At 38.6% G+C, this 12,403-nt stretch overlaps 1 protein-coding gene across 1 annotated transcript in view; it reads left to right on the top strand.

Annotated features, from left to right (window-relative positions):
- LOC146785615 (arylacetamide deacetylase-like) overlaps positions 1-12,403 on the top strand; it is a 398,643-nt gene that overhangs the window by 85,499 nt on the left and 300,741 nt on the right. The window lies entirely within an intron of this gene.

Raw genomic sequence — 12,403 nt, 5'->3', positions numbered from 1 at the left:
TCTCTGACCAATCCATTTAATGTCTACATTTGGCAAAGCAAGATCTTTCACAATACCTCTTTTTCTGCAAACTTTTCACTCCAGAAGACATAGCTGTGACCTATAATCCACACTGTGAACATCTTCCAAGGAGATCTGGATGCACTCAGAAGGTGTCTTTCAGTAGAATGGCAATATGAAAAGAAAGATAGTTGTAAAATGGAGGCTTACATACTTTTTTTAAAAATAAAAAGAAATCATTGGCTGTTTCAGACCATTCAACAGTAAAAACTAGGCTGTATGTTTAAATTATTAAAAGCATGTTTTGTATTGGTTCTTAAAAATGTGTTCCCACAGAACTTTAGTTTGGATTTGCTGTTAGGTTTGAAAAGTCAAGCACTCTTGCTATTTGGATTTGAAACATTGTGTGCTGAACTTCTGACCTCTCTGCTCACACCAGTGTTCCATGACCTGTTGCTATGGTAGCAGGCAGAAGTCATGTTGGGGGAAGGGATCATATGGAAAGGGTTGAAATTTGCAACCAATAGAAATGTGTGATTGCATTTGAAAAAATGTGGGAAACACTGTGATTTGAAGTTAACATGTATATGTGTGAAAAAAAGAGAGGGAAACATTGCCATTTACTGGTTCTGCTGAGAGGTGTACAGTTCAGAAATTCTGGCTCTGATAATCTGCTGTGTGAGTGGCACATTTCTTTCTCAACTAACTACTTTTAAAAGGTGAGTTATGAATTTGAGAGGGGATGTATGTGGTGTATTTGGATAAAAATAATAGAAATGTGATTCTTCTTTTAAAGTTGTGTTTTACATTTTATGTTAAGGAAGATATTTAACTGCCTTGAACTTGAAAGATATTATGGAGTATGTCTTCACCATAAGTTAAGGTGTACTGGTATCACCCAGGAATGCTGTTTTGTGTCTAGAATCACACCATGAGTCTGTGTGCACACAGGAATTCTTCTCAGAGATTTAATTTGTGTTGCTCTTGCTCTGTTAGACTTCCACTCGCAGGAAAGGGGCAGCTTGTTTTCAAGAACTGTGATGGATAACATTCAGCAGAAATCACTTTCTCACAAATGAGAGGCAAATGCAAACACATTTGAAAATAGCATGGTACATTTTCCTTCCACTTTTAAAGTTGTGTTTTACATTTTATGTTAAGGAAGATATTTGAGTGCCTTGAACTTGAAAGATATTATGGAGTATGTCTTCACCATAAGTTAAGGTGTACTGGTATCACCCAGGAATACTGTTTTGTGTCTAGAATCCCACCATGAGTCTGTGTGCACACAGGAATTCTTCTCAGAGATTTAAATTGTGTTGCTCTTGCTCTGTTAGACTTGCACTCGCAGAAAAGGGGCAGCTTGTTTTCAAGAACTGTGATGGTTAGCATTCAGCAGAAATCACTTTCTCACAAATGAGAGGCAAATGCTAACACATTTGAAATTAACATAGTACATTTTCCTTGCACTTTTAAAATTGTGTTTTACATTTTATGTAAAGGAAGACATTTGAGTGCCTTGAACTTGAAAGATATTATGGAGTATGTCTTCAACATAAGTTAAGGTGTACTGGTATCACCCAGGAATACTGTTTTGTGTCTAGAATCACACCATGAGTCTGTGTGCACACATGAATTCTTATCAGAGATTTAATTCGTGTTGCTCTTGCTCTGTTAGCCTTGCGCTCGCAGGAAAGGGGCAGCTTGTTTTCTTGAACTGTGATGGTTAGCATTCAGCAGAAATCACTTTCTCACAAATGAGAGGCAAATGCTAACACATTTGAATTAACATGGTACATTTTCCTTCCACTTTTAAAATTGTGTTTTACATTTTATGTTAAGGAAGATATTTAACCCCTTCCATGCTCATGACGGAACGGTTCCGTCATGAGCCACGGTTGAGCTGTGCTCATGACGGAACCGTTCCGTCATGGCCCCGCCCGCGCTCGAACCCTTCAGCACCGCGGCGGAATTCGCCCAGCGCTGAAGGGGTTAACTGCCTTGAACATGTCAGATATTATGGAGTATGTCTTCACCATAAGTTAAGGTGTACTGGTATCACCCAGGAATACTGTTTTGTGCCTAGAATCACACCTTGGGTCTGTTTGCACACAGGAATTGTTCTCAGAGATTTACTTTGTGTTGCTGTTTTTCTGTAAGATTTGCACTCGCAGGAAAGGGCAGGCTTGTTTTCTTCAACTGTGATGGATAGTATTGAGCAGAAATCACTATCTCACAAATGAGAGGCAAATGCTAACACATTTGAAATCAACATGGTAGATTTTACTTCCACTCCCGCAATGGGTGAGGTAGTTTTTACATGTTGACAATTCCAATTAACCTTTACCACACATGTACTCTTACATACATCTGTGCAGTCTTCATGCAGATGTGCAAGCGTCCATGCAGATCTGTCTTGCATCAGACAATAATCGGTCTCCAGAAGCACGCTCTTAGCACACAGACAGGTGCTTCTCCTGCACTCCCATGCTTACTACTCAGCTTTTAGATAGCAGTGTGTAATGCTAATACATTCAACGTCACCAAGGCTCATTTCCTTTGCTCTAGTCTAATCATTCACCCTGTAACACATGCTGATGGTCTCAAGTACCTGTTAGGACATGTGCTCTTTTCATCCTCTCTTAAATATAAGGAAAATGTGTCGGGCTGCCATAGTAATTACCACTTACTCTACCACAGTAGTAAATGTGCTTTGAAATTGCCAAACAAAAATTGTTGTGTGCCTAGAATCACACCATGAGTATGTGTGCACACAGGAATTGTTCTGAGAGATTTAATTTGTGTTGCTGTTGTTTTGTAAGATTTGCACTCGCAGGAAAGGGCCAGCTTGTTTTCTTCAACTGTGATGGATAGCATTGAGCAGAAATCACTATCTCACAAATGAGAGGCAAATGCTAACACATTTGAAATCAACATGGTAGATTTTACTTCCACTCCCGCAATGGGTGAGGTAGTTTTTACATGATCAAAATTCCAATTAACCTTTACCACACATGTACTCTTACATACATCTGTGCAGTCTTCATGCAGTTGTGCAAGCGTCCATGCAGATCTGTCTTGCACCAGACAATAATCGGTCTCCAGAAGCACGCTCTTAGCACAGAGACAGATGCTTCTCCTACACTCCCATGCTTACTACTCAGCTCTGTGTGGTATTTCAGATAGCAGTGTGTAACGCTAACACATTCAATGTCACCAAGGCTCATTTCCTTTGCTCTACTCTAATCACTTACCCTGTAACACATGCTGATGGTCTCAAGTACCTGTTAGGACATGTGCTCTTTTCTGCCTCTCTAAAATATAAGGAAAACGTGTCAGGCTGCCATAGTGATTATCACTTACTCTACCACAGTAGTAAATGTGCTTTGTAATTGCCAAACAAAAATTGTTGTGTGCCTAGAATCACACCATGAGTCTGTGTGCACACAGGAATTGATGTTAGAGATTTAATACGTGTTGGTATTGTTCTGTCAGACTTGCAGTTGTAGGAAAGGGACAGCTCATATGATAGGATTTGAAAAGCTCAAATAAAAAATCGTAATGTATTAAAATTACATAAAGGTATTTTTTTTTTAGTTTCTTTCAGGTATTGCTGAACAACAGTGAAATTAATTAAAGATGCCTATAAAGTCAAGAAAGAGAAAAGAACAGCAACAACATCTACATTTGAAGAAAACTGGACAAAAAAAAATAGTGGAAGAACCTCATGTTGGAAAAAAGAAAAAGCCTTCTGGTAAGCAGACTAAGGATTTTTGAAAAAATTTCTTCAAACAAAGGAAAAATGTTAAAAAAAAATCCACTGCAAATAGTGTTTCAAGTACAAAAGAACAACAGAGTCGACAGAAAATACTGAAAGCTAATGTCGAATCAGAAGTAGGAAAGAGTGATTTAACACGAAAAATAGATTTTAAAAACATTTGTCAAAAAATGCTTCAGAGAAGAGTGATGTTAAATTTGCTAAAGGATGTGAAAAAATATAAGAAGAAAACCAAATTTTATTAAAAAAAAGAAATATATTGAAACAATTGTTGCAAAGGTTTGGAAATAAAAAGAAAACTATTCATTTTAATTTTGAACAGGATGCGTAGATTAGAAAAATTAGTTAAAGCAATGAAGTCACAAAGCAAAAGGAAAAGAGTAGTGAAAAAAAATAACTTTTGTAAAGTGTTCTTAGGAGAATGGAAGCATAGTTCAAGCACTGAACCATTTTTTTATGAAGAGAGTTATCTTCAGAGTAATAGTTTGTTGCATGCAGTTGACACCAATGGTCGAGCTTATGGAGTTAAAGATGGTTGTATAAAAGAAAAGGAGAAAATGGTTCCAAGAAATGAGGAAGAAGTGTTAGCTGATGAGGTTATGGGGAGACGTCCTAAAGCCCCAGTGTACACTTGGAATTGTAGTAGTATTTGCACTGTGCGACAGGAATCTATTTATTTTATTTATGGTTTGTAACACGTTAGAATCGACTCTATACAGAGTATTGATAAATGACGTGACTTTCTAAGAGAATATAGTAAATAGAGTGTTAAACAGAAGATTAAGGTGCTTCAAAGACTAGACCCATGCAGAGTGAGAGAGAATACTGGTTTGCAAGGACATTCTCTTGCTTGTCTCTCTAGGAAGGTTTGCCAAAGTGTTTTTCACCATTTTAGGATGCTGGCTGTTCATCATACTGAAATGAGAAAGTTTGTGAGAACATTGTATTTTGCGAAAAGTCCAGCACTAAAGTTAAATGAGTTGAATAATGCTCTGTTCCGTGGATCTGTATCAGATGTAGTGAAGGTTACTGATGATATTCAGTTTTGTTACTTTGGTCCAGAGCAAGAAAGTGCAGGAAATGACACAGTTATGGAGGAACATGTGGAAGAGAATGTAGAACTCACTGTTAGTAAAAATTTTGAAGATGAAATGACAACATTTACTATCATCTCTAATGAAAGACCAAATATTACTTGTATTTGTTGCCGGAGAAGCCATTACACAATTCAAACAAGGAATGTTGATCTCTATAAAAAAAGTGAAAATGAAGATAATTTTAAGTGGAAGGATTTTGCAACATATATATTTCTGGAAAATTGTTTTGATTTGGGTGAAGATCAGCGTATTTGTAAATACTGTTATAACAAGTTAGAAGAAAATAGAATGCCTGCTAGAGCTGTACATAATAATTTAGAATTGGTTGATATTCCTGCAGAACTTTCTGATTTAAATACCTATGAGTCTATACTCATTCAATGTGTCCATCCATTTCAGACCATAGTGCGTATGGAGCCCAAAACAGGTAAATTACCTCCTTCGGATTAACAAAGAGGTTTAAAAGGAAGAGTTGTCTATTTGCCATTGGATTTGAAAAAAAATATGGAAACAATAGATGCAGATAGATTGGAAGCTGAACCATTAGTTATTCTGGTTAATGGTGTACCAACAAAGAATAAGAAAATTTGGCAGGAGCTGGTAGATGTACGAAAAGTACAAAGAGCAAATTTATATTTGAAAAGAAATAATAAATGGTATGAAATAATTTATATGGATGAAGATGTAGAAGAATTACTAGCAGACACAGGAATACCAACTGGGCAAATTGAAAAAGTGGATAAGTCAAAAGAAGAAGAAATTTATGAACATTTCAGCATACATCCTCTTCATTCTAAAGAAGTTATGGGAAACACTATTGATCTGTTTCAGATGAAAAAAGCACAAGGAACTCCCGTGAGTGTATGGGAGGAGAGCTTGGAAGCTCGTTGTTTTCCCCAGCTGTTTCCTACAGGAAAAGGTGGACGATATGATGAATGTCCAGTACAGATTCCTGCTTCTGAGTATCGGACTACAAGACTATATGCAGAAGATCCGAGATTTCGTCAAAGTATTCCTTATTTGTTCCATCTTTTATTTGAAAGTGACTTGTCTGCAATATCTTATGCAGTAAATCACATTTTGAAAACTGGAGTACATCTACATAATGTGTCTGCAAAGGATTTTATGAACAAAGATGATCATTTGGAATCTCAATTGATTAATTTGATGGCTTGTCAGCGTGGGACTAATGAATATTGGTACCGACGCCATGGAGAATTGAAATGTATGTTACGGAATTTAGGAACTCCTACATGGTTCCTTACCCTAAGCTGTGCTGAGTACGCTTGGGATGATTTACTGGATTTTCTTCGAGAGGCAAATTCAAATATTGAAAACATCCAATACAAGACAGCAGGAGAATTGTGCTCATTGGATCCAGTAAATGTTTGCAGATATTTCAATCATAGATTTGAGGCTATGAAGTCCTTCATCTGCAATAGTCAGTCAGTCAGTCAGTCATATACTTAATTCGATAAAATTAATATCATAAAAAGACACATTTACAATACTAAACAATTAGAGATTAAACATAGTTTATACACCAAAAATTAATTTGCGTGTTGACATCATAAAGCATAACCAGAAACAAGTGATCCAATCCTCAAATCCAAATTTGGGTATTCAATAAAATTGATAATAAATATTAATCTTAAAAAGAATTTAAAAAGCTATAACCATTTAATATAATCTGAATTAATTGACATGATCATACATAATCAAAATACGGTATCCCTACGGCCTGCCTTTTTCTTCATGTTATAGATCGGGACCGCTGCCACCAGAAAATTCGCGACATGAAAAATAGTCTGGACATTACTCATAAGTTGTAAGTAGATAAGTGCCGGTCTAACCTAAGTAAACCCTACATCTCTCCACACTGGTAATAGATACCGTTTCCTAATATCTGAGTAGAACTTGCAAAACATGACAAAGTGCAAAGTATCTTGTGATGACACATTGTCACATCTGCAAGGCTCAGCATTATCCGGGGCTTCCCAATTAGGGAAATCTCCCAGGATATAATGGATTAAATTAAATCGGAATCTGGTTAACAGAAAGCGATGAAAGGGACGTGTGACTAGTTTCAAATAAAGTTCCGGACCTGGTTGGGTCACTAACCCAAAATGCAGTCTAACCAGCGGCTTTTTCAGTTCTAGTTCCTCCCTTTCAACTGATTGAAGGTTGACCATGGCCTCTTTTATCCAACCTATGTCCGCTTTCATGATGGTATTCGGAGCCAAAAAAGGGTCTGACCTATTAAGTTTTTTAAAAGTGGATTCTATGTATGCAATCCACGGGATTTTCCTGGCTTTGTCTAGAGCTAAACAATCTTTCAATATTATGTGGTTCAAAGTTATCTCCAAGTCTTGAGCCAACATAATATCGGGGCCATTTTCACTTTATCTAATACATAATCCAGCCCCATCTCCACATGTATCGAAAAAGTAGGTGTTGACTGTGGCACAGATAATAAGGTTCTTAGGAATGTGTTTTCCACCACTTGGATTTGATAGTCTTGTGAGCTATACCCCCAAATCTCAGAGCCATAAGTGGCTATCGCAAGGCATTTTGCTTTGTAAACCTTTAAAATGGCTTCCATGGGTCTAGCTCCAAGGCGTTTTGAAAAGCCCATTAGGGCTGATGTAGATCTGGCGAATACATTTCTATTTAATTTCATTTGCGGGCCCCAGGACCCTTTTTCATCGAATAGGAGACCTAAATATGTAAAAACAGGGACCCTACTGACCTTATCTTTCCCACAGACAAATGTCATCATTTTTTTCTTTCTACTTTGGTCCCCTACAATCATTACATGGGATTTTTTTGCGTTTATTTTTAAATCAAGTGACTCCATAAACTTATCAAACTCAGATAACAACTTATTTAAACCAACTCCAGTACGGGCCAGTAAGACCGCATCATCTGCGTAAAGGAGAACGGGTATAGTCAAAGCTCCTGCTCTTGGGACATCTAACGATGCTCCGTTCAGGGCTGATTCCAGTGCATTTATGTATAATGGGAAAAGTAGGGGTGCTAAAATGCACCCCTGCCTCACCCCTCTTTCTGAATTAAAATACTTCGTGCACCTCCCATCTTGGGTGACTCGAATGGTAGCAATCAACCCGCAATGGGGGTCAGCTAAAAAACTTTACTAGTGCACTATCAATACCCATCTGTAATAGAATTTGCCACAGCTTTGACCTGTTTAATAGGTCAAAAGCCATTGAGAGATCCATGAATCCCAAATAGAGGGAACCCTTTTTAGCTACAGTATACTTACTGATGAGGAGCTGTAAATTAAGACATTGATTCAATGTGCTCCTTTTTGCTCTAAAACCATACTGTGCATTTGATAGGATCCCTCTGCCCTCCAAATGATCTGTCAATCTTGCTAAAATTACTCTGCCTAATATCTTCACGGCAGAGTCAATCAAAGAGATGGGCCTATAGCAAGATGGATCATCCCTTTGGCCTTTTTTAAAAACCGGTATAATAATAGATTTTGACCAGGAGGTAGGAAATATATTAGACCTGGCAGCATTAAAAACATTTGTCAAAACCCTAGCCCAGAATCTGGGGTAACTTTTATAAAGTTCCGCTGGGACCCCGTCAGGTCCTGGCGCCTTGTTTATCCTGGTCTCTGAAATAGCTTTAGCTACTTCAATTTCCGTGAAGACCACAAATTGCACTGTTTCCAGGTTAACGATCACTTCTTGTGATCTCTCGGCCCCATAACTTCCATAAATTTTCTTGAAGTGGGCGGTCCATTGGTCGTCCGGAATGTTGCATTCAAGTCGTGAATTATCTTCACCGGAATGAAAAGGCTCGTTAATAATTTGCCAGAATTTCCCACTATCCCTCAGAACCTCCTGGGATAAAAGTTTATCCCAGGCCTCATTCTTGATTTGGTTTTTCCTATTCTTAATAACCTGTTTGTAGGACTTTCTTAACTCCTTAATTTCTTCTCTATTTCTTGGGGAGCGTTTTAGTGCTTTAAGGAGTGCTGTATGCGCCCTAGTACAAATATTATCAGACCATCTTTTCCCTTTGGGGATGAATGTGGAGCGCCCTTGTACCGTCAAATTACTATTAATTTGCTTACAAATGAGGTCGAAAACCTCCATAATCAGTGTACTCGGTGCAGTATTATCCAGACAAATACTGGCTTCCTTCTCTATGTTGGACAAGACCTCCCCCATAAAGGTTTCTGGAATTACTTTTGTCCATTTCAGTCTCCTACCCTGGTCAATTGGTTTCACCTCTCGCCTAGTTCCCAACATCTCAGATACTTTAAAACCTAATTGTGCCCCCGGGACCATTTCTAAAATAACGGGGTTATGATCACTAAAAACAGAGACCCCCACCCTATATGATACAACTCTATTTAGAACTGGCGCGGTCGCAAAGATATAATCTATGACTGTGCCTCTGACCGTGCCTTTATAGGTAGCTGCCCTCTGTCCTCCCTCAGTACATCCAGATTCGTAGAGATTTGCGGTGGCCAAAAGTTTCTCAAGGGCCTCCCCTTGCACAGTACGTTCAAAATGTGCTGGAGCTGAATATGGGGGACCCTCAAAGTTATCAAGAGCACATTCATATCCACATGGGTGTATATTGAAGTCACCCTTAACAATGACCTCAGCCCATGGATTTTTAACTTTATATACCACTAAGAAGTCCTCTAGGGACCCTAAAAATTGATTAAAACACTCACTGTTGTGAGAGTTATAAAAATTAACCAATAATAATTTCCCAAAATGTGGCCGGGATAACTCCACTGCCAAACCATTGTGGCAGCTCATGTCAATCTGTTTTAGAGATCCTTCCAGATTCAGGGAAAAAAACATTGCTAAACCGCCCTTTGCTCTACAAGACTGGGCTTGTTTAGCGGGAATTAAGAAAAATGTGTACCCATCTATGAAGATATTAAGGTTTGTATGCCAAGTTTCCTGGAATGCCAATATATCATACGGCTTTATCTCTTCTAGCCAGGACTTATCACCACACTTACTTTTCAACCCAGCTATATTCCAACTTAGGATTTTACAAGTAGGTTTTTTTTGGGGGTCGATATTAACCTCTAAACTTTCTGGGACATTTATATTTTGCACTTCAACTGTCTTCACCTGATTAAGGGCTACATTAACTGCCTTCTGATCTCGAGTGTCATCTATAAGTCAATCGCAATCTTCCAGGCCAGATAGCGCATCATATCTATTGCTCAGCTGTATCCTCCCGCCGGTGCCCCACTCCTTCTGCCATCCAAAATACTGTTTACCCCGCCTCTCCACATTTCCTGGTGCATAGAAATAAGATAAAGGAAGAGGGTAAATAGAGGGAGCCTTATCATCTTGAAACCATTCACAAATGTAATCCACCACCCTCCAGTCCCTAAAATTAATGACTATACAGTCTCCCTCCACTGACTTTGATTTATACCCCACCCATCCTACTCTTCTGGAGTGAAGAATTTCTACAGAAACATGAGTTGGTAAGGGTCGATTCTTATTGAGCCAGTGAATACACTTATTTTTTAACTCCGGCCTTATCCGGTCTGGAACGGGCTAAAACGGGCCCGCCCTTGGCCCGGGCTTCACCCGGCTCGTCCCACGCGCATCCCACGAAGCGGGTCTCGGCGTTCGTAATAAGCGCCTCCTGTCGCTGGCGCTGCGTGAGAAGAATGCACTGCCGCTAAGCCAGCCGGGAGTTGTGGTTCCGGAGCGGCGACGCAACTGTTGGTACCCGATGACTCCTGGCGGTGGCGGCAAAATGAGGTGTGCTGTGCTCGTGTGCTCGGTAAGTTCTGCAATAAAAAAAATCCACCTCTTGGAGAAGTTGTGGATTTCTTTTGGAGAAAAGAGTACCAAGCAAGAGGTGCTCCACATATTCATATGCTGTTGTGGATCAAGGATGCACCCAAATGTGGAACAGATGCTGATGAAGCAGTTTTATCTTTCATTGAAGAATATGCAACATGTGCTATACCTAAAAGCACAGAAGAAAAAAACTTAAAAGAGCAAGTTTTACGTTTCCAAAGTCATCGGTGTGGAAAATACTGTCGACGAAAGTACAAAAGTAAAGATAAATTCTACACAAAATGTCGTTTTGGATTTCCACGACCTGTTCTTTCAAAAGGAAGAGTAAACAGTTTTATGTCAGCTGTGCGACATACTTTTACCAGAAAATCACCTAAGAATACCTACAACCTAAGAAGAAAAGAAGAGTCAAAATATATAAATGACTACAACCCAGTCATTTTATCCATGTGGAATGCTAACATGGATATACAGTATGTTGCTGACAATTCTATTGCTGTTGCTCGGTATGTCACATCTTACATCACTAAATCTGAGAAAACGGAATCGAAAGAAATGTGGGAAGAGATTTCTCACGAGAAGACTGTCAGTAAAAAGCTATACAGTTTCAGTTTAAAGATGTTATCGCATCGAGAAATTGGATCCTACGAATGCTCAGATAGGTTATCATCTGCAAGTCTGTACTCCAAATCCAGAAGAATAATTTGGGTAAGTTTAGGCCTTGCAGGAATGAGAAATCGGGTACTGAAATCTATTCGAGAAATTGAATATTTAGCAGAAAGTACAGACATTTTAAGAACAAACATGTTGGACACATATTACCCACAAAGAATTCATCATCTTGAGAACATGTGTCTCTATGAAGTGCTGCAGAACTACATTTATAAACGGAATGCCACAGAAGATATCAACAATGGAAAATATAAAGTCACTGGTGAGGAAGGATGTTTGGTAAAACAAACAAAAGGAAGTTTGATTAATCACAGAAAGCTGAGTTGCGACACTACTGACAAAAAGGAATTTTACTACTTGGCACTTTTACAGCTCTTTAAACCATGGCGTTCAGAGGACGAACTACTTGGAGATTTTCAGAGCTATGAAGATTCCTTTAATGCTTGCAAAGATAGCATAGGATGCAGTACTTTCACAACTTATGTTCAAATGTTAAATGAAGAAATTGAACACAAAGCAACGATTGCAGCTGAAGTAGCTAGAGACAGTTCTCAAGACAGTCAAAGTTCTGGGACGTTCAGTCAAGATCCTCTAGGACAACCAATCGTAGAAAATGAAGCTGCAATAGCCATGACTGAAGTCGAAACAGCTATGAATCAAGCTCAGGAAGATTTAATAAACTTACCAAATATGGAACAACAACTGAATGATGAACAACAACAAAGTTATGAGGAAGTCAGAAAAAAAATTGATCACGGATTACTACATGAAAATAAAGAGTGCTCATGCACATCATTTGAACCAATCAGAATGTATGTGAGTGGACAAGCCGGAACTGGAAAAAAGTTTCTTGATTAAAGTAATTAGAAGCTATCTACAGCAAAAAACAGATTCAACTTTGTCTTGTGTTGTTACTGCTCCAACTGGGTTAGCAGCATTTAACATAAAAGGAATTACCCTCCATCGTTTGCTAATGTTACCAGTAGAGCACGAGAACAAAATACAATACCACAAGCTAACAGGAGAAGCATGTTTTG

The sequence above is a fragment of the Triturus cristatus genome, chromosome 11 (assembly GCF_964204655.1).
Source record: "Triturus cristatus chromosome 11, aTriCri1.1, whole genome shotgun sequence".
Taxonomy (NCBI): Eukaryota; Metazoa; Chordata; class Amphibia; order Caudata; family Salamandridae; genus Triturus; species Triturus cristatus.
The sequence above is the reverse complement of the archived record's forward strand: the minus strand, read 5'-3'. Positions and strand labels throughout refer to the sequence as shown.